Source organism: Ornithorhynchus anatinus, chromosome X5 (genome assembly GCF_004115215.2).
Source record: "Ornithorhynchus anatinus isolate Pmale09 chromosome X5, mOrnAna1.pri.v4, whole genome shotgun sequence".
Taxonomy (NCBI): Eukaryota; Metazoa; Chordata; class Mammalia; order Monotremata; family Ornithorhynchidae; genus Ornithorhynchus; species Ornithorhynchus anatinus.
The window spans coordinates 50,550,522-50,574,126 of NC_041753.1; positions in this window are offsets into that span (position 1 = coordinate 50,550,522).

A 23,605-nucleotide genomic window follows, 5' to 3' on the forward strand; every position below is an offset into this window, starting at 1 on the left:
ATTTCCCCACCCAATTTGTCCTTCCCTCTGCATCGCTTAAGGACTTGGGTCTGTACCCCTTAAGCACTTCCATACCCTATCCCTGCTCCTAGGACTTATGTACATGTTCTTATACTCTGCCCTTTCCCCATTCTTTATTTATGTTACTGTCTGTCTCCTCAACTAGACTGTAAACTCCTCTGTGGGCAGGAATCTTGTCTACCTACTCTATTGTCTCGCACACTCCCAAGTCCTTAGTATAGTTTCACATATATTAAAGGGCTCAGTAAATACCACACTGATTGACTGATTGGACAATATTTTTAATATGTTTCTTTAAATATAAAAATATGAATTTTTAGGAGTGTTAAACCTTAAAACTGTCATACTCCTGGTATATATTTTGCAGAGACTTTATTTTTCACAGGGCAGCAAACAGCTCAACGGAACTGAAAAATTGCTTCTGGTATATAGGGACTTCAATTTCTAATAACAGTGCAATGGGAAATAATCATTTTCCCCTGTCCATTGAACATATTTACTGAGCAAAGCAAGATACCAAACAGTGCTTGTTGCTTTTTTATTCAGACCTAAAGCCAGTTGGACTGCGGGGGAAAAAGCTGTGGAGAAGGTATGAATAGGCTAATACTTGTCCTTTTACCCTGTTGCTTTTTTTCTACTCACTCTTTCCATTATACCATTTTATTGCATAGCAGTAATAATGGTAATGGTATTTATTGAGCCCTTACTTAGCCCTGGGGTAATTACGAAGTAAACAGATTAGACCTTCCCTGCCCCACATCAGGATCACAATCTAGATGGAGGGGTAAACGGGGTAAAGCTGCCTAAACATTACTGTGAATGTAAATAAGAAGCTGTTATGCTCGGTTACTGTTTAATCTTATCTATTTACATCTTTGCAACTCAACTGGAGTATTATGGAAGAGATATTTGTCATAAGAAGTATGTGAATTATAATAAAAGTTAAAGTAAACCTTGAAATTTTGGAACTCATACCCTTTATTACTCAAAAATATCACCAGATAATATATTATACATAGATTACATACATTAAAATATATTTTATATATAATAACCCCCCCCAATCCATATTCTATTGAGGATTGCAAGAATAAGCCTTGATATTTCTGGTTATAGGGAGCTTGGGGGGTGGGGGTTATGGTATTTGTTGTATTGACTACATGTCCACCACTGTTTTAAGCTTGGGGACAGACACACATTTATTGGGTAGGACACAGTCCCCGTCCCACATGGAGCTCACAGTCTAAGTAGGAGGGACAACAGGCATCGAATCCCCATTTTGCAGTTAAGGAAACTGAGGCACAGAGAAGTTATGACTTGCCCAAGGTCACAGAGCAGGCAAGTTGCAGAATCAGGATTAGAACTCAGGTCTTCTGGCTCCCAGGTCCGTGCTTCATCCACTAGGCCACGCTACTCTCCCAAGTGCTTAGGAGGAGCCAAAATCTAGGTGAGGTTTAAAGAGCCTATCTCCTTAATATCCCCTCTTAAAATCCCCAGCAAAGTGATGAGGGGAATGAGGGAAAGTTTGGCAAAGGGTTATCAGTGGACATTTTTCAGTAGTGTGCCTGCCTGTCCCAGGCACTGGCTAAGTCAGCTCAGTTTTGCATTGTTATCATTGTCAAATCTACCTATGGTGAGGTATTACCAGGTATTTTTTCCCCTGTGGCAATTAAACATTTGAGGTCCTTCTCAACATATTTTGAAAGTTGAGGTTCTTGTTAGGGCATTAACACATCATGTGAGAAGGGCCATAAAGAACTGTCCATCTTGTGTACCCAAAAAAAGACAAAAATGCCCACAGTAAGATGTGGAATTGTTCTGCGTAGGGAAATGATGAATAGCTTTAAAGCAGAGAGGTCATTAATAACAAAGGATGTCAGAAGGCTTGGTTCAGGAACAATAAGCGGAGCCCGATAACACAAAAGGAAAGGCTTTTGTGATAGGTGGTCTGTCAGTCCCAGAGACACTGCATTATTAAGCATATCTTGTTCAAACTAAGCTACCGTTCGGCTGCAGAGGGTTCCTACAGGCCCACTCCTCAATCTCCCAGCGGCAGGAAGAACAATGAAATGGTGTCTTCCTCAATCATTTCCATTTGCAGAAAAGGTATTCCATTCACAATGGGCTTTACAATCAGGCCATTCATTATGCACTTTGACATGCTCCTGAGATTGGTAATTATCATTACCTCTGTTTTCTAGAGAGATCCCTGGAACCTGTAGAGGTTAAGGGAGCTACCTCAGGTTGGGAAATTAGTCCTTGCCAATTACCGAGCTCACCTTCCCACCCAAACCCTGATCTCTCCCTAACTTTCCCATCACTATAGAAAGCACCACCATCTTCCCTGCTTCACAAGCCCATAATTGACATATTTAAACTGTCACCAAATCTTTTCACAACATGGCTCAAATCCACCCTTTCCTCTCCATCCAAACTGCTACTATGCTGATTCTAGCATTGATTTTATCCCACCTTAACTACTGCATCAGCCTCCTTGCTGACCTCCCTACCTCCTGTCTCATCCCACTTGGGTCCATACTTCACTCTGCTGCCTGCCTGGAACATTTTTCTAAGAAACCTTTAAGTCCAGGTTTTCCCCACTCCTCGAGAACCTCCAGTGGTTGCCCATCCACCTTCGCATCAAACAGAAAGTCCTTAACATTGGTTTTAAAACCCTCAATCACCCTGCTCCCTCCTATCTTACCTTGCTGATTTATTCTATAGCTTAACACACTCACTTCACTCCTCTAACACCAACCTACTCATTGTACTTCAATCTCATCTATCTCACTGCCGACCCCTCACCCACGTCCTGCCTCTGGCTTGGAGCTACCTCCCCCCTCATTTCCCGACAGACGATCACTCTCCCCACCTTCAGAGCATTATTAAAATCACATCTCTTCCAAGAGGCCTTCCTCGACTAAGCCCTCATTTCCGCAATTGTTTCTCCCTTCTGTGTCATCCTTGCCCTTGGATTTGTACCCTTTATTAACCCCACCCCAAATCCCACAGCACTTATATAGATATCTGCGATTTATTTTAATGTTTGTCTCTAATGAACTCAACTCAGTTGCATCCCTATCCCTTTGATAACCGCATAGCACTAGCCCACATCGCTGGATCTCCTCCACAATCTGCTTCCCTTGCTCCTCTGCATGAGCTGCAGGGTGCTGCTGGCAGAAATCCAGCTATCAGGGCAATCTCATCTATCTCAGCTTCAGCCCCTGCTTGAACTCTGTACATTCCTCCACCCGGATAACTTCGTTTCTCTCCTTGTGGGCAGAGAGCGTGTCTATTAATTCTGTTACATTGCACTCTCCCAAGTGCTTCGTTCAGTGCTCTGCACTCATTAAGTACTCAATAAATATGTTTGATTGATTTATTGATTGATTCCTATGCCCGTAACCCTTGTCAGTTGTTTCGCTCCTTCCTCAACCCTGTTGTTCTCTCCCCACCATCTCTTGACCTTAATGACCAGTCCACTTACTTAAATGATAAAACTGAAACCATTAGATGTGATCTCCCTAAAAACTCCCCTACTCCTCTTCAGTCCCTTTCTCCTCCTGCCCCTTGTTCTACTCTCCCATCTATTCAGCAGTATCTCAAGAGGAGATCTCCCACCTCCACTCAAAATCTGGCCCCTCCACCTGAGGCTCCAACCCCAATTCTTTGCACCTAATCAAATCAGGAAAAGCAGCTTTCTCTAGTGTTGAGAGCACAGGCCTGGGAGTCAGATGACCTGGGTTCTAGTTCTGGATCCACCACTTGTCTGCTGTGTGATCTTGGGCAAATCACTTCACTATGCCTCAGTTACCTCATCTGTAAAATAGGGATTAAGAATGTGAGCCTTGTGGGACATGGACTGTGTCCAACCTAATTATCTTGTATCTACCCCAGCACTTAGAATAGCACTTAGCACTTAGAACAGTGCTTGGCACATAGTAAGCGCTTAACAAATACCATCATTATCATTATTATTACCCAGCACATAGTAAGTGCTTAACAAATACCATTTAAAAAAAAATCAAACCACTTATCCCCACTCTTCTTCCTTCCCTGACTACCATCTTCAACTGTTCACTCTCCACTGGTTTTGTCCCCACTGCTTTCAAACATGCTCACGTTTTCCCCATACTAAAAAAGCCCCCCTTTTAACCCCAAGGCTCTCTCCAATTATTGTCCCATCTTCCTACTACCATTCCATTCCAAACTCCTTGAGCTTTTGTCTACACCTGCTGCCTCTACTTCTTCTCCTCCAATTCTCTCCTTGACCCCTCCAATCTGGTTTCCACCCTCTATATTCCATGGAAATTGCCCTCTCAAAGGTCACCAATGATCTCCTTCTTACCAAATCCTAAAGCTTCTACTCCATCCTAATCCTCCTCAACCTCTCAACCATCTTCAACATTCTGGACTATCCCTTTCTCCTGGAAATGTTATCTAATCTTGGCTTCACTGACTCTCTCCTCTCCTGGCTCTCATCTCCCTCTCTGTCATGGGCTCCTCTTCTGTTTCCCACACACTAACTGTGAAAGTCCCTCAAAGCTCAGTTTGGGGTCTCCTTCTATCCATCTACATCCACTACCTTGGAGAACTCATTCGCTCCCATGGCTTCAACTACCATCTCTATGAGGATGATTCCCAAATCTATATCTCCAGCCCTGATGTCTCTCCTCTACAGTCTTGTATTTCCTCTACCCTTCAGGCCATCTCTACTTGGCTCTCCCGCTGACATATCAAATTTAACATGTCCAAAAGAGAACTCCTCATCTTCCCACCCAAACCCTGTCCTCTATGTGTTTTTCATACCTGTAGACAGTAGAACCTGTTTCACCTTGGTGATCATCATCAACACATCTCTCTCCTTCAATCCACATATTCAGTGTTGCCAAATACTGTCAGTTCTACCTTCACAACATCGTTAAAATCCACACTTTCCTCTCAATCAATCATGATCATCATCAATGGTATTTATTTAATGCTTACTGTGTGCACAGCACTGGACTAAACACTTGGCAGAGTTTAATGCAAGAAAACTGGTAAACACACTCCCGCCCACATTGATCTTACAGTCTTGGGAGGTAAACAAATATTAATATAAAAAATAAGCTACAGGTATGTACATCAAGTGCTGTGGGGCTGAGGCAGGGATGAATATCAAGTGTCCAAAGAGTACAGCTCCAAGTGCATTGACGACACAGAAGAGAGAGGGAGTCGGGGAAAAGAGCACTTAATCGGGGAAGGACTCTGGGAGGAGATGTGACCTTAATAAGGCTTCAAAGCAGTATGGCCTAGTGTCGTCTTGAGGAATGAGCACAAACCTGGGAATCAGAGGACCTGGGTTCTAATCCCAGCTCCAACACTTCTCTGCTGGATGACCTTGGGCAAGTCACTTAACTTCTCTGTGCCTCTGTTTCCTCATCTGTAAAGTGAATCCCCACTTTCAATACATGTTCTCCCTTCTACATAGACTGCGAGTCCCATCTGGGACAGGGATTGTGTCCTACATGATCAACTTGTATTAACCCCAAAGATTAGAACAGTGCTTAACACAAAGTAAGCGCTTCATAAATATCATTATTTAAAGGTGGCGAGAGTGGTGACCTGGAATATAGGGTGGGGGAGGGACTTCCAGGCCAGAAGGAGTCAGTCAGTCAATTGTATTTATTGAGCACTTTCTGTGTGCAGAGTACAGTACTAAGCACTTGGGAGAGTAAAATATAACAGACACATTCCATGCCTACAATGACCTTACAACCCAGAGGGGGAGACAGACATTAATATGAATAAATACAATTACAAATATGTACATAAGTGCTGCGGGGCTAGGAGGGGGATGAATAAAGGAAGCAAATCAAGGCAATGCAGAAGGGAGTGGGAGAAGAGGAAAGGAGGGCTTAGTCAGGGAAGGCCTCTTGAAGAATAAGGCTTTGAAGGTGGGGAGAATAATTGTCAGTTATGAAGAGGGAAGGCATCCAGGCCAGAGGCAAGAAGTGGGAAAGAGGTAAGCAGTGAGTTAGACGAGATTGAGGTGTAATGAGAAGGTTGGCATTAGTGGAGCAAAGTGTGCAGGCCGAGTTTAGTAGGAGAGTAGTGAGTTGAGTTAGGAGGAGGCAAGGTGATTGAGTACTTTAAAACTGATGGTAAAGAGTTTATGTTTGATGAGGAGGTGGATGGGCAACCACCAGAGGTTCTTGAGGAGTGGGGAAACATGGCCTAAATGTTTTTTGTAGAAAAATGAACCCAGCAGCAAAGTATGAACCAAAGTGGAGAGAGACAGAAGGCAGGGAGGTCAGGAAGGTGCACAGAGTAACATAATGTACTCACTTCTACAAGGCTAAGATACATCAGTCATCATATTTGATTTCTTGAGCAGTTCCATCAACCTCACTTACATGCCCTATTTAACATCAAATAGAAGAACAGGATCGCAACCAACAAAGTCCTGGAAGGCAGTCTACCAACCTCAAAGTGATCCTAATCACAGCACAGCTTCTCTATGTGGGATGCGTGAAGAGAGTGGATGACTGCATGAAATAGAGCGTTAAGCAAAAGAGTGCAAAATGAAGTATAGTTTCTTCTAGAAAATAATGGAAAGTGAATTAATGCATGCCTAGTTCAATAAAAAATGAATAAAAATATATTTTTTAAAAAATAAATAGAATAATTATGGCATTCATTAAGTCTTTACTATGTATCAAGTAGAGTTACAAGCACAGTTGTATTGTGATCAAAGAGTTAAGGAAATATAGGCCGATAATGAAATAGAAGGAAATTTTTGTTGGGGTTAACTTTCACCCACCTGTGCAGCAAAAAGACATCTGTACCAACAGAAAAGAAATCCATCATTATCTCTGCTAAACAGATCCACTGCCACTATCAAATGTCAAATTGAAATAGACTCCAATTGCCCTATTCAAGTCATTCATTTGTTTATTCAGTCGTGTTTATTGAGCACATACTGTGTGCAGAACACTGCAGTAAGCGCTTGGGAGAGTACAACACCACATTCCCTGACCACAACAGCTTACAGTCAAAAGTGAAGGAGAAGGGATATGCTTTTTTTTTTTAATGGTATTTATTAAGCACTTCCTATGTGCCAGGCACTGTGCTAAGTACTGGGCTAGATACAAAATGATCAGGTTGAATACAATCCATGATCTATATGGGGCTCACAGTTATAATCCCCATTTTACAGATGAGGTAACTGAGCCCCAGAAAAGTTAAATGATTTGCCCAAGGTCATTCAGCAGACAAGTGGCAGAGCTGGGATTAGAACCCCATTCCTCTGACTCCCAGCCCTGCGCTCTTTCCACTATTCCACACTGCCTTCCTTAAGCCAAAGAAAACTTTGCAGTACTATCTCCAGTTGCAAGAGCACTGTACATAATACCAGCATTTATTTGTAATTGCTTTATCTATCAATCCATAATCAATGGTATTTATGAAGTACTTACTGTGTGCAGAGCACTGTAGTAAGCACTTGGGAAAGTACAATGCAATAGAGTTGGTAGACAGTTTTCAACCCAAAAGAAGCTTTCAGTGTGGAGGGCTGTTGTCATGAAAGAGCTTTAAAATGTGGGGGGTGGTTCTTTGCCATCACTTGGTCAGAACGATAATTCAGCCAGCCTAGTATTCTGCCTTTAATACTGGACCCATAGGATGCCTCCTTGACACCATCCACTAGGTTAGAATCGTAACTTTAATATCCCTACCTTTAAATAACCTAACATGGGCCCATTGTGCATGAATACCTCCAAACCCTTTTTGAACCTCTTCTTATTTTCTGCCTATACAACTTCCTGTGGTATTTAATTCCCTCTCTTTAACAAGCTATTCTTGAAAGAAGTAGCTTCTTTTGTTAGATTTGAAGCTTCAGTGACTCCCTGCTCCAGGTTTCTGAGATTGTCCCATTTGGTGAACGACAATTCTGAGTTTACCCTGCCTTCAGCATTTATATTGACTTCATGGTTACATCTTTTCAGACTTAGGAGTCAAACTCTTCAGTCTAACCTCATGTATGTTACTCCACCTCCTTCTTAAAAATACATGAAAGATGTGCATATAATTTATTCATTCAATAGCATTTATTGAACACTTACTATGTGCAGAGCACTGTACTAAGCGCTTGGAATGTACAAATCGGCAACAGATAGAGACAGTCCCTGCCCATTGATGGGCTTACAGTCTAACTGGGGGAGACAGACAAAAACAATATCAATAAATAGAATCAAGGGGATGAACATCTCATTAAAACAGCAGCAATAAAGAGAATCAAGGTGATGTATATCTCATTAACAAAATAAATATGGTAATGAAAATATATACAATTGAGCGGTCGAGCACAGTGCTGAGGGGAGGGGAAGGGAGAGGGGGAGGAGCAGAGGGAAAGGGGGAAAAGAGGGCTTAGCTGAGGGGAGGTGAAGTGGGGGGGTAGAGGGGGAGCAGAGGGAGCAGAGGGAAAAGGGGACGCTCAGTCTGGGAAGGCCTCTTGGAAGAGGTGAGGTCTAAGTAGGGCTTTGAAGAGGGGAAGAGAATTAGTTTGGCGGAGGTGAGGAGGGAGGGCATTCCAGGACAGCGGGAGGATGTGGCCCAGGGGTCAACAGCAGGATAGGTGAGAACGGGGGACGGTGAGGAGGTGGGCGGCAGAGGAGCGGAGCGTGCGGGGTGGGCAGTAGAGAGAGAGAAGGGAGGAGAGGTAGGAGGGGGCAAGGTGATGGAGAGCCTTGAAGCCTAGAGTGAGAAGTTTTTGTTTCGTGTCGAGGTTGATAGGCAACCACTGGAGGTTTTTAAGAAGGGGAGTGACATGCCCAGAGTGTTTCTGCAGGAAGATGAGCCGGGCAGCGGAATGAAGAATAGACTGGAGCAGGGAGAGACAAGAGGAAGGGAGATCTGAGAGAAAGCTGACACAGTAATCCAGCCGGGATATTATGAGAGCCTGTACCAGTAAGATAGCCGTTTGGGTGGAGAGGAAAGGGCGGATCTTGGCGATATTATAAAGGTGAGACCGGCAGGTCTTGGTGATGGATTGGATGTGTGGGGTGAATGAGAGAGCCGAGTCAAAGATGACACCGAGGTTGCGGGCTTGAGAGGTGGGAAGGATGGTCATACCATCCACAGTGATAGGGAAGTCAGGAAGAGGACAGGGCTTGAGGAAGATAAGGGAAGATGAGGAGCTCAGTTTTGGAATTTATGGAGCTATACAATCCTGCAGGGCTAGCACAAGTAACTAGAATGATGTGAGAAGCAGTGTTGCCTAATGGAAGGAGCCCGGGCCCAGGTTTCAGAGGACCTGGTTCCTGACAGTTGCCTGCTGTGACCTTGGGCAAGTCACTTAACTCATCTGTGCCTCAGTTTCCTAATCTGTAAAATGTGAATTCAATGCCTGTTCTCCTTTCTACTTAGACTGTGAGCTCCATGAGGGTCAGGGATTGTGTCCAGTCTGATTAATGTGTATCTACTCCAGAGCTTAGTACAGTGCTTGACACATAGTAAGCGCTTAACAAGTATCATAATAATAACCGTAACGATAATCTGAGTCAGGCACGTGAAGAATTCCATGTTGGTCATGTACAGCAAATATATACTTCCAAAAGGTCCAGTGGGAATATCTTTCTTGCCTTATTTGGGGATGGCAATCTACTTTATGAAAAATTAGGCTACTGAGGAGTCCTTTATTGGAACGGGACACAGAGACACCTCTGATGCAAACTAACTACATTCCGGGTTTTTGGGTTGCTTTTTTTTATGGTATTTGTAAGGTGTGTACTAGCAACAGGCACTGTTCTAAGTACTGGAGTAGATACAGGCTAATCAGGTTGGACACCGTCCCTGCCCCGACATGAGGCTCAGTCTTAATCCCCATTTTACAGATGAGGTAACTGAGGCGCAGAGAGGTGAAGTGACTTGCCAATGGTCACACAGCAGAGAGGTGGCAGAGCCATGATTAGAACCCAGATACTTTTACCTCCCAGGCTGCTGCTCTATCCAATAGGCACAGCTGCTTCTCAGGATGAGGCATATTTGTCCTGAAGGCTCAGCAGTGTTCATGGTTAAGGCCCATGTCTCTCCTTAGGATGAGGCAGGTGTGTTTCACATGACCGGCACTTGATTTTCTGGTCATTTACATGGTAAGGGATGACCCTTTTGGCCACCCAATCAATAGGTCTGCAGCATCAGTCAGTGTCAGCCCACAAGCAAGCAGCTAGTGCAAACAAAATGTCAGTTTCAGGCCATTTCTGGGAGCATTAGAGTTTAAATATCAACAAATCAAGGAAATCAAACAGGTTTGCTGTTAGATGAAATGGACGTGATAGGGAAAGGTATCAGAAATGAGAGCAAGAAAGCCTGGAGAGGGAGACCATCCCACCTAGTCAGAGCTGGCATCTGGGTGAGGCCTGGGTGGCAATCCTCTCACCCCAGAGAGCATTTTAGGGGGATGAGATAACTTTAAAAATGATAGTGCAGGGCCTACCACAAGGGAAAGGTTTTCATCTTAATGACATATATTTTCCAGCCTCAGAAACTAGTCTTTCCTACATGATTAATGGGCTTCTTCAAAAGCCATCTTTGTTTGTCACTGGCTCTGAGAAATGCAACACCATGGCCTTTCCCAGGAGGAGAGCCAGGAGGAAAACAACCAGGAAAATTAAAGACAGCTTTTAAATTAAAGTGGTCTGGGGGAGTTTGAACAGGGTGAGTGCAGCGCTTCTCATCCTCCAACTGGCTTCTTGCCAACTCTCAGAGGAAAAAGGAATGGGAAGGGAGGGGAAGAAATGGAGAGTGGCTTGGAAAATATAGAGTCCCTAAACTCAAAACCATATTCTAGCATTTGGTGGCTTTCTTTAAATGCATTTTGTCCCACTGGAGAAAGTTCAGGCTGCAGTGAGCTTTTCAGTCCACAAATCTGTATGATTCAGTACTGGGAGTTTTAGTAGAGTAGCAGCTGGCAAAGATTTCTCCATTTGCTTCATAAAGACTTGGATTTCATTTTATAATAGAGAATTCCATTCAAAAACATTTATGATTTCAAAGAAGCCAGCTACTAATCCATGACTTAATTCAGCCTTGCAAATAAGAACCAACATTTAACCAGCTTACAAAACTTTATTACCATCCTGCCTTGCTACCCAAAGGTTCAAAGGTAGACGAATAAATGTCCCTTGCAATTTCTCAGTTTTTCCTAGCATCAGCAGCCATTGCACGGTACCCTGAGTGCCTATGGATACCTCAGGTGCATTCCTGAAGGTTAATGGAGAAGGCTGGTAGATATCTCTGGTAGCACAGTGCTCCTCACACAGTAAGCGCTCAATAAATACCACTGATTGATCTCCATGATGCTGGATTTGTTTTAAGGTATTTGTTAAGTGTTTACTATGTGCCAGGCTCAGTTCCCGAATGCTGGGATAGATACAAGGTAATCAGGTTAGACACAGTCCCTGTCCCACATGGGCCTCACAATCTTAAACCCCATTTTACAAATGAGGTATCTGAGGCACAGAGAACTTAAGTGACTTGCCCAAGGTCACACAGCAGACAAGTGGCAGAGCTGGGATTAGAACCCAGATCTTCCATCAGTTCACACACTCTAAAATCCAACCTACTACAATAGTTGAACCAAATTCTCCTAGCACCCAAGTTACTCTCCAGTTGTAAGTTAGGAACCTTTGGGAGTCAAATGAATCATTTGAAACCACACTGAGATAGAACTATGATTTCTAAAGCAATTTCATTTCCAATTTTCTCATTTTATCCTCAAACCCTACATGTGAGGTAGGGCTGGGTTTTGTTAGGCCCATTTTATAGTTGGAAAACTGAGGTTCAGGGCAGCCACTTAGTGGCAGAGCCAGAATTAGAGCTTGACTCTTATGGTTCCAAGTCCAAAAGCCTGCCCTTGAGCAACCCTAATTAGCATCACATTAGCCAGAAGGAGTCAATAAAGATTCCTAAGTATACTAATTTGTAATCAGAGCGTAGGCTCTGGGAGCCTCTCATTCTTTGTATTATTATGCAGGAGGTAGAGAAACCTGGCTCTGTGAGTGTTTACCTACATTTGTGTGCAGAGCATGTAGCTACTTTTCTGTACATTTATAATGAAAAAGACTCAGGAAATCAGATGCACAGAGCAGTTCCAAAATTGGTCATTTCTGGTAATGCCTCTCCATGTACCTGTTTACAGCATGAACACTAGTGCTGCACTGGGGAGACCAACAGTAGTCAGGGATTTCATTTTGTAGACTGGGGGGCTGTTGATTTTAGAAAGGCAGGCCCCCATCGTTTTCCACTCTGTGATTAATGATTTATTAATACTCCTGCAACCTTCGTGACCAATTAGCACATTTATGTGCCTCTCCTTAATATTACGAGGAAGCAGGTGAGGGGTTGAGATTTTTTCAGATGCTATCCCTTTCGCACCATACAAAACCATTTGAATAAATCAATGCTGCACTGGACTAAAGCTTCATCTCAAAATCAAACTGAACACACCTGTAGCTTTTTGAGTTGCAAAAATATTTGGCTCCCAAAACCGAAAATCATATTTTTGATTCACAATAGTGACTGCAAAATGTACATTTTGCAGCTTCAAAGCACTGATGCCTGGGAAGGAAACAGTTGTGGGTCTAGAAGGAGAATTGACTGTTCTTTTTCCTACTTGACAGTACAGTCACTAGTGGTACTCATTTTCACCAGCACTATTGACGTTTGATGCTGATATTTCTTACAACTCTCCCTCACCTTGAAATGATGGTGTAAAGTTTCCTGTGCTTAAATATGTATCTTCCCAATCAATCAATCCCATTTATTGAGCACTTGTCACTGTTAAAACATTACCCACCAATTGACCTACTGGCCAACATTAGGAAGGCACATGTTGCCTGCCCTCATGCTCACAATCTAATGGGGCAGATGAAATTTACTGCAAGTGAAAAGCGGAAGAAGAACAAGAATAGGCAAGAAGCAGTATAAACACTTCAAGATAAATCAGCTGGAAAAATACTGGATGTAAAAGTAGCATATAAATAAATAACATACATGAGTGCTGAGGGTTGGATCAAAATCCCTAAGTTTTGAACATGGGTGTTTGTTTAATGCAACAAGGCTTTCATGAATTAATCAGGGAAAGCTTTCTAGAGCAGGTGAGATTTTAGAAGGGCTTTGAAGATGGAGGGGCGAGAGTTGGAGGTTGGTGGATTTGGAGAATAAGAGGGTTCAATCAATGGCATTTCTGAGCGCTTACAGTGTATGCAAAGCACGTCATTACTAAGTGCTTGGGAGAGTACAATATAACAGATTTGATAGACATGTTCCCTGCTGACAAGGAGCTTACAGTCTAGAGTTTCAGGCTAGGGGAACAGCATGAGCCAAGAGGGTCAGAGAAATGGCAAGATTTAGCAGTTGACTGGCTGTAATAATAATCATGACTGTGGTATTTGTCAAGAGTTTACTATGTGCCAGGCACTGTACTAAGTGTACTAATCAGGTTGGACACGGTCCCTTGTCCCACATGGAGCTCACAGTCTCGATCCCCATTTTCCAGATGGGATAATTGAGGCCCAGAGAAGTGTAGTGACTTGCCCAAGGCCACACAACAGCCAAGTGGTAGAGCAGGGATAAGAACCCAGGTCCTTCTGACTCCCAGGCCCGGGCTCTATCCAGGAGGGCAAGCTGCTTCTCAGTAACAGTGGTGTCAAATTCCAAGGTTCCTGACTTTTTATCTCATGGTCAGAGATAGGGAAAGTTAGGAGGAGGTTAGGATTGGGGAGGGAAGAGAAGAGGTTTAGCTCCCGCCACCCTTCCCTTTTGAAGTATCCTCACTGACTTGAACATAGTGATTAGTGTCATTTCAATTTAGCATTTCAACCATTTATTCAATCGTATTTATTGAGCGCTTACTGTGTGCAGAGCACAGTACTGAGCACTTGGAAAGTACAATTTGGTAACAGGTAGAGACAATCCCTACCCAACCATGGGCTCACAGTCTAGAAAGGAGACAGACAACAAAACAAAATAAGTAGACAGGCATCAAAAGCATCAAAATAGATAAATAGAACCATAAATGCACATCATTAATAAAATAGAGCAGTAAATATGTATAGATATATATAAGTGCTGTGGGGAGGAGGGGCAAAGGGAAAGGGAGGGCTCAGTCTGGGAAGGCCTCCTGGTGGAGATGAGCTCTCAGTAGGGCTTTGAAGAGGGGAAGAGAGTTAGTTTGGCGACTTGACCTCTCTGGGCCTCAGTTTCCTCATATGTAAAATGGGGGTAAGACACCTGTCTCTGCCTCTTAGATCGCAAGCCCCACAGGGGACAGGACCTATGTCAGACCTGATTATCTTATTTTGAACCCAACACTGAACTCAGTGCTTGGAACTTAGTAAACACTTAAAAAATATCATTATTATTAGAGTAGTTACCACCCCTGGTAACACTATCTTCCAACTTAAATGGGTTATATGTAAATAACAAGCTGTGAATCAGTATCTCTATGTAGAGTCTGTGTGACAGTGGAGGTTGTTGTAGTTTTAAAGTGGAGAGGCTTTATGTGTCAATTTGAAACAGGGCATTTCTTCTAATAGCTAAAAGTCATAGGCAACGTATGAGATAAAATTGTGTTCATACTCTCTAGGCGTATCACAGAATGTACCAAGAGGACTGGCCATTTCGTCTGGTTAGGGACTAAAATATCCTTTATTTAAAAACAGGAAATGAGACAGCTCTTTCACTTAACTGGTTAAATGCAATTAATCCTGTCTGGAGGCAGGGGGATAAACCAGCACTTAGGAAGAGCCTTTTCAGTTCTGAGATTTTCTAATGGGGAATTGAAGAGAGTAGCAAATTACCTGGCTATTCTGTACCCAGAAAATAAACAACAACAACGACAAAACCAAGACTCCAAAACTAAAGCCTCTCTCATCATTATTATTATTATTATATTTAAGTGCTTACTATTTGATATTTATTAAGCACTGTTCGAAGCGCTGGGGTAGATACAAGTTAATCACATGAGTCATAGTCCCTGTCCCACCTGGGGCTCACTGTAAAAGTCGAGGAGAATAGGCACTGAATCCCCATTATGCAGGTGAAGAAACTGAGGCACAGAAAATTGCATTGATTTTCCCAAGGTCACTCAACAGGCAGGGCCAAGATTAGAACCCAGGTCCGCTGACTTCTAGGTCCAGGCTCTTTCCACTAGGCCACACTGTTCCATCCCTACTGATACTTTCTGTAATACTAAACAAGGCAATGAGAAGACTAAGAAGGAGATGGTAATTATGGATTGTTAACAACACAATATGAATGGGGTGGGGGATGGGGGAGGCAAGAAAACCATCTAAAAATTATGATCAATAGGATCCAAATATAATTGCTAATAGGGATAAACTTCTTCTAGTTCATCACCCACTAGTCCACACTCCTACTTCACTTGCCATGGAAGTAATTACCTAGCGCTCTTCCTTAAAAACACTTTTTCTAATACAACCCCTTTCACCATGTTATTTTTTTATTATTGCTAACAGAGCCAGCTGTGTAATGAAATACTTAGGGTAATGTTTCACATTCTCTAGCTGAATTCAGCACATTAACTGGAGAAATGTAAATACCTTAAATGTATAATTAAGCATACGTGATTTAAATATTTTAATTACAGTTTCAGTAAAACTCTACAGTTAATATTTAAAGCATGCCCTGCTTGCAATGTTTATGTGTATATAAGCGTAAACACTACTCTGTTAATGCAACCTGAAGGTTGAGATCTGGTGTAAACAAAACTCTGGGAATTCTGATGAAGTTGTGATTTCTACAACAATAAGGCTACTCTATATCTTCATAGGCAGAACATCCACAGTTAGGGGATAAATGACTGGCAGGAAAAGAGAACACTGCCCTAGTGTAGCGTGAATTAATGCTGCTTTAAGACTCTTGAAGAATTCCTTGGCTTCTCTTGAATTCAACACTCCACCGTAATAATAATAATAAGGGTATTTGCCAAGCACTGTACTGAGAGTTCGAATAGTATAATATAATCAGGTCATATACATGGGAGTCACAACCTAAAGGGGGAGAGGACAGGTACTGGATCCCTATTTTACAGATGAGGAAACTGAGGCACGGAGAAGTTAAGTGATGCCCAAGGTCAGCTTAAAGAGGCATTTACACTGCTTTGGCTTGTAGTTCTTTCCTATTCTTAAGAAAAAGAAATGTGAAGAGGGGCTGGCCCTTGAATTCAAACAAGCAACTTCAGCTCTTTACTTCTACTGCTGGATTACCCCCCCACCTCCTCAAAAAACAAAAACACCTCAGTAAGGATGGAATGGGGAGGGTCAGGAGGGAGAGACCAAAGAAAGGAGGTGGAGAGAAGGGGGAAAGGAAGAAAGGGAAAGGATCATTCTTGTCTCCCAACAATATTGTAATGTACATTCCCAGGCACTTTCATTCAATTCATTCAATCGTATTTATTGAGCACTTAACTGTGTAGTACAGAGCTCTGCTCACAGTAAGCTCTGGATAAATACCACCCATCATCTGTGCACAGTGCTAAGTGCTTGGAAGAGTACACTATAACAGAGTTGGTAGACATGATCCCTGCCAGCAATGAGCTTAAGGACTAGAGAGGGAGACAAAAATTAAAATAAACTATGGATATGTAGCTAAGTACTGTGGGTTTGAGGGAGGGGTGAATTTCAAGTGCTTTAAAGGGTACACATCCAAGCATGAGTGCCAAAGAACTGAAAGGGAATAATGGAAATGAGGGTTTAGCTGGGGAAGGCCTCTTCGAGATGTGATTTGAACAAGGCTTTGCAGGTGGTGTCTGATGGTCTGTAATGTACACTATTGCACCTTGGCTGATTACTTCACTGTTGTTGAGTGTGGCACTCATTTCTGTTTTAGAAATCAGTGGGATTTATGCATTGATTTAAATAATCTATCATAAAGTACCAATAATTCATAATTCTATATATATAGAATTCTATAATTCTATAATATATATGTACAGGTAAATGTATATAGCTGTACATACATATGAACAGTATGAACAGTTACAGTAGTGGTGAAGTGAAGAAATTTAGGTGGGCAGATGCAGGCTGGCCTGGTGTGGGCAAGACCTCCTTCTTATCCTGGTGGCCTGGTCTTCAATTTGGAGACTGTGGGGGACCACAGAGCCTCCCTACTCCAACAACAAAGACACACATGCACATGTGTGTGCACACACAAATACACACACACACTCTTTCCACTTTTATATATTTTCTCGCCTAAAAAAAGGCATATCCCTACTCAACTGCACAACCCAGCCCAGCACTGGAGTTGGAAGATGAATGGGGAGGGAAGAAAATAGACAGATAGTTGTCCTGGTGTCCTTTCTCAGAGCACCAGCTCTCAGCCTATTTTATTATAACAACTTCCAGATTATCCCCAGGCCTCTCTTTCCAACCCTCCCTAGGACCTTTAATTTCCATGGAGATTTTAGAAAAGCAGTCATGTCACAGTCATATTTTACACTATTAACTCTCCTGTCATCTGTTAGAAGCCTAATTGTATTGGAAGACAGTGTTGCATTTCAAATGGCTCAGATAGTCATTTCTCAGAGGTGCCCATAGTACCACACCTGATATTCCAGCAGCAATTAGACATAAGAGGATGCTTTAGGGTTTCAATTTTCAAGAGAGAAAAATGGGTGGAATAATTTTTAAATATAGAGAATTTATGAACGAATATTTCCCAAGGCACAGTCTGGATTCTTTCTGACTCTATCCCATGTAGCCATATCCCACATATGGATATGCATATACATGTTATGTATCTCTTAGGTGGTTAAGTCAAATAAGGGGTATATCTCATCTACTAAAAGGAAAGTCAGAGTGCAGGATGGATGACATGAACTGCAGAAGGACACTCATAGTCCCATTATTTCTATTTTTCCTTCCATATTTGTTCAGCACCATTCTAAGCACTGGTTCAGATCCAAGGTAACATCGCTATGACATCGCTAATTATTCCCAGGCCTCTAGAATCTATTTGGCCTTTCAGATTTCTTCTATTATAAGGTATCGGTAACTTCGAGTTATATTAGTTCACCCCATGAGAAGTAAAAACCATACGGCTATGACTTCATTTTGTACATGGAGTCGTTTACCCATTTGCTAAATCTTAGGGCCAATATTGTTGCTGGAGATACAAACACTCATCCAGAAAGGAACATTCTCAAAACATTTCTTTCAATTCCTGAAAGCCTTATTTTGCTGTTCTATTCCTGATGATGTTTGATTTCCTTCAGAGTCTTCATTATACTAGAATAGCACAGAAGCATGACTGGAAAATAATTAGCATTTGGGAGGATTTTTTTTGCTTATTTGTGATTCTGATTGCCCCAAATCATTCTGGAAATTCATTCAAAAGAAAAGCTCTCAGGCTCTCAGCATGTAACAAGGAAAATGTTAGATTCCTAAGAGGGCTTTGTTTCCTATCATATATTCTATTACAACCTGCTCTGCATTTTCATCAGAGGTTTTCTTTCCTTTATGGTCAGCCCTGTTTTCTTCCTCGCTTCTTCAAAAAGCAAACTACCTATCTCCCCTTGTCCGAATATCTAAGATACCGTTGAGATCAGACTCATTCTGATTTTCAGCAATATGAGATTATACCCAAGTTGGACCCCTGGGCTTCTTTAGCAGTCCCCATGATGTCGACTGCGAACTAAGCCATCTTTTCTTTCTCTTTTTCAGCATGCCCACCCCCTACCCACAACATCCATGAACATCTCAGATCAGGACCAAAGTGCTGGGATCATCCATGCCACGGTGAACCTCAGGGAGGAAGCTCCTCCTCTAGATTGTAAGCTTCTCATGGGCAGGAAATATATATATATATATATATATATATATATATATACAGTGCTATGCATAGTACATGCTCAATACCACTGATTGACTGTTCTCTCTCCGAGTGCCCTTCTCGCCTCCCTCTCCCCAACTCCCATCTCCACAGGAATCCAGCCCCAACCCTCCCTCCCCGCCAAGCAGCTGTAGGCCCAAAATATTTGGTCTTCCCAGCTGTTTAAATTCTGGAAGGATGCAGCAGTTTGGAAGCAAAGACTGTGGCCTGGAGTAGATGGATCATCATTGGTGCCCCTCTCCTAGTGTTATTAATGATTTTTGTATTTTAAGTATTCCTTTGTCTGTAATTCATTTCTCTCGCCTCTATTTCTTTCCTTTCCCACCTAAAAAGCAAGCCCCATAAGAGACCGTATTTGAATTGTTCATTTTGGATTCACTCCAGTGCTTAGCATAGTGTTTGGCCCCATAATAAGTGCTTAATCACACCTAAACTAGATAATATCATTAGGAATACTTACAAACACACATGCACAAGATGCTTAGGAGAACAAAAATCAATCAATCATATTTATTGAGCATCCACTGTGGGTAGAACCCTCTTCATCCCACTTGGGCAAGGACAGTAGAGTTAGTAGACATGATCCCTGTCCTCAAGGTGTTTGCAGTCTAGCAGGGGAGACAGACATAACCTTATTCCAACTAGGGGACTATCAAAGGGGACTGTACCCAAATGTGCCAGTGTCTCTATTCCCATCCCTTGAGAGCAAGGAGCATGTCTACTACTTCAATAATACTCTTCCAACTGCTCTGGAAGTATAATTGGGAAATCAACATAACCTAGTAGAAAGGCCAGGGCCCGGGACCTGGATTCCAACCTGGGCTCTGCCACATGACTGCTGTGACCTTGGGCCAGTCACTTCACTTCTATGTACCTCCGTTACCTCATCTGTAAAATAGGGACTCAGTGCCTGCTCTTCCTCCTACTTAGATTGTTAGCCCTGCATGAACTAGGAATAGGTGTTTGACCTGATTATCTTGTGTCTTCCCCAGTGCTAAGAACTGTGCTTGACACAGTAAGCACTTAACAAATGTGTATTGTTCTTATTATTACTCTATGCAATGTAGTTACTCAGTTAAAAGCTAGCGATTAATACTTTTTTTGATGATTACTCAAATAATTCCTTCCTGCTTTCAGTAATGTCCTTGCAAATAAGGTAGATAAATGAATTCTCACCCCTCCAGAGAAATCTATTCAGGATTCTAGACTTCTAGACTGTGAGCTCGTTGTGGGCAGGGATTATCTCTCTTTATTGCTTTATTGTACTTTCCCAAGTGCTTAGTACAGTGCTCTGCACACAGTAAATGCTCAATAAATGTGATTGAATGAATAATACCACCATGTCCCTTTCAACTATGGCCTATGACACATTCTCCAGTGGGTTCCAATTTTCTGTGAGAATTTGCTACTTCTCTATTTACCCTCAAGACATCCTAGAGAGACAGGAATTAGACTCAAACCTGGGATAAAATTATTTTGCAATGATTGCAAGAAATGTCCCCGGTAAAGTAGTCCTTCTAATGACTTAAGTGGAATGTGAACCTAACCATATGTGATTGATGAGAAAAGTTTTGCTACCTTTTTAGAAATCCTGAATTGGCTCAGTTCCCTTCCTCCTTCCTTCCACTTCCAGAATATTTTTTGACCCACTGGAAGCCACAAGTAGGAAGAAAGGCAGTGGCAAAGCAGCCCTAACAGCAGCATAAGGGAAGATGTGTCTACAGATTTGGTAGACACATTCCCTGCCCACGAGAAGGGCCAAATTAAGAGCTGTTTGCTATGTGTACACAAAGAAAGCTATGAGAAATAAACATTTGGGAATCAATGGAATTTATGGAGTGCTTGCTATGTGCAGAGTACTTTACTAAGCTCTTGGGAGATAATTAGAATTAGCAGATATGTTCCCTGCCCATAAGATGAAAGTCTTAATGAAATTAGAGTATTCACAGTTGGTGGGAGAGAAAAAGGACTCTAGTAGGAGGAAGCATTCAGTTCTGTGGTAGAATCAAGATCACCTTTATCCCAAAGAAGCAGTACGATTTATTCATTCATTCATTCAATAGTATTTATTGAGCGCTTACTATGTGCAGAGCACTGTACTAAGCGCTTGGGATGAACAAGTCGGCAACAGATAGAGACAGTCCCTGCCGTTTGACGGGCTTACAGTCTAATCGGGGGAGACGGACAGACGAGAACAATGGCACTAAACAGCGTCAAGGGGAAGAACATCTCGTAAAAACAATGGCAACTAAATAGAATCAAGGCGATGTACAATTCATTAACAAAATAAATAGGGTAACGAAAATATATACAGTTGAGCGGACAAGTACAGTGCTGTGGGGATGGGAAGGGAGAGGTGGAGGAGCAGAGGGAAAAGGGGAAAAAGAGGCTTTAGCTGCGGAGAGGTAAAGGGGGGATGGCAGAGGGAGTAGAGGGGGAAGAGGAGCTCAGTCTGGGAACGCCTCTTGGAGGAGGTGATTTTTAAGTAAGGTTTTGAAGAGGGAAAGAGAATCGGTTTGGCGGAGGTGAGGAGGGAGGGCGTTCCAGGACCGCGGGAGGACGTGACCCAGGGGTCGACGGCGGGATAGGCGAGACCGAGGGACGGTGAGGAGGTGGGCAGCAGAGGAGCGGAGCGTGCGGGGTGGGCGGTAGAAAGAGAGAAGGGAGGAGAGGTAGGAAGGGGCAAGGTGATGGAGAGCCTTGAAGCCTAGAGTGAGGAGTTTTTGTTTGGAGCGGAGGTCGATAGGCAACCACTGGAGTTGTTTAAGAAGGGGAGTGACATGCCCAGATCGTTTCTGCAGGAAGATGAGCCGGGCAGCGGAGTGAAGAATAGACCGGAGCGGGGCGAGAGAGGAGGAAGGGAGGTCAGAGAGAAGGCTGACACAGTAGTCTAGCTGGGATATAACGAGAGCCCGTAATAGTAAGGTAGCCGTTTGGGTGGAGAGGAAAGGGCGGATCTTGGCGATATTGTAGAGGTGAAACCGGCAGGTCTTGGTAACGGATAGGATGTGTGGGGTGAACGAGAGGGACGAGTCAAGGATGACACCGAGATTGCGGGCCTGCGGGACGGGAAGGATGGTCGTGCCATCCACGGTGATAGAGAAGTCTGGGAGAGGACCGGGTTTGGGAGGGAAGATGAGGAGCTCAGTCTTGCTCATGTTGAGTTTTAGGTGGCGGGCCGACATCCAGGTGGAGACGTCCCGGAGGCAGGAGGAGATGCGAGCCTGAAGGGAGGGGGAGAGGACGGGGCGGAGATGTAGATCTGCGTGTCATCTGCGTAGAGATGGTAGTCAAAGCCGTGAGAGCGGATGAGTTCACCGAGGGAGTGAGTGTAAATGGAGAACAGAAGAGGGCCAAGAACTGACCCTTGAGGAACTCCAACAGTTAAAGGATGGGAGGGGGAGGAGGCTTCAGCGTAGGAGACCGAGAATGATCGGCCAGAGAGGTAAGAGGAGAACCAGGAGAGGACAGAGTCTGTGAAGCCAAGGTGAGATAAGGTATGGAGGAGGAGGGGATGGTCAACAGTGTCAAAAGCAGCAGAGAGGTCAAGGAGGATCAGAATGGAGTAGGAGCCATTGGATTTGGCAAGAAGGAGGTCATGGGTGACCTTAGAGAGAGCAGTCTCGGTAGAGTGGAGGGGACGGAAGCCAGATTGGAGGGGGTCTAGGAGAGAATGGGAGTTAAGGAATTCTAGGCATCGATTGTAGATGACTCGTTCTAGGATTTTGGAAAGGAAGGGTAGTAGGGAGATAGGACGATAACTGGAGGGGGAAGTGGGGTCAAGAGCGGGTTTTTTTAGGATGGGGGAGACGTGGGCATGTTTGAAGGCAGAGGGGAAGGAGCCCTTGGAGATTGAGTGGTTAAAAATAGAAGTTAAGGAAGGGAGGAGGGCAGGGGCGATGGTTTTAAGAAGGTGAGAGGGAATGGGGTCCGAGGCGCAGGTGGAGGGGGTGGCACTTGCGAGGAGGGAGGAGATCTCCTCTGAGGATACTGCAGGGAAGGATGGGAAAGTAGGGGAGGGGGTTGTTGGGGGGGAGGGGAGAGGCGGAGGGGTGACTTTGGGGAGCTCAGACCTGATCGTGTTGATTTTCGTGAGGAAACAGGTGGCCAGATCATTGGGGGTGAGAGATGGGGGAGGGGGAGGAACAGGGGGCCTAAGGAGAGAGTTAAAGGTCCGGAACAATCGGCGGGGGTGACGGGCATGGGTGTCGATGAGGGAGGAGAAGAAGCTTTGCCTGGCGGAGGAGAGGGCAGAGTTAAGGCAGGAAAGGATAAATTTGAAGTGTGTGAGGTCGGCTTGGTGCTTGGACTTTCGCCAGCAGCGCTCAGCAGCTCGAGCATAGGAGCGTAGGAGGCGGACGGAGGAGGTGATCCAGGGCTGTGGGTTAGTGGAGCGAGAGCGGCGGAGGGAAAGGGGGGCGAGAGAGTCGAGATGAGTAGAGAGGGTGGAGTTGAGAGCGGAGACCCGCTCGTCGAGAGTGGGAAGAGAGGACAGGGCGGCAAGGTGAGGCGAGATGCTATTGGAAAGACGGATGGGATCGAGAGAGCGGAGGTCTCTGTGGGGCAGTAGCGAAGATTTGCAGGGGGAGGGAGTGTGAGAGATGAGGCAGGTGAGAAGGTTATGGTCAGAGAGAGGGATTTCAGAGTTGGTGAGGGAGGAGATAGTGCAGCGGTAGGAGATGACGAGATC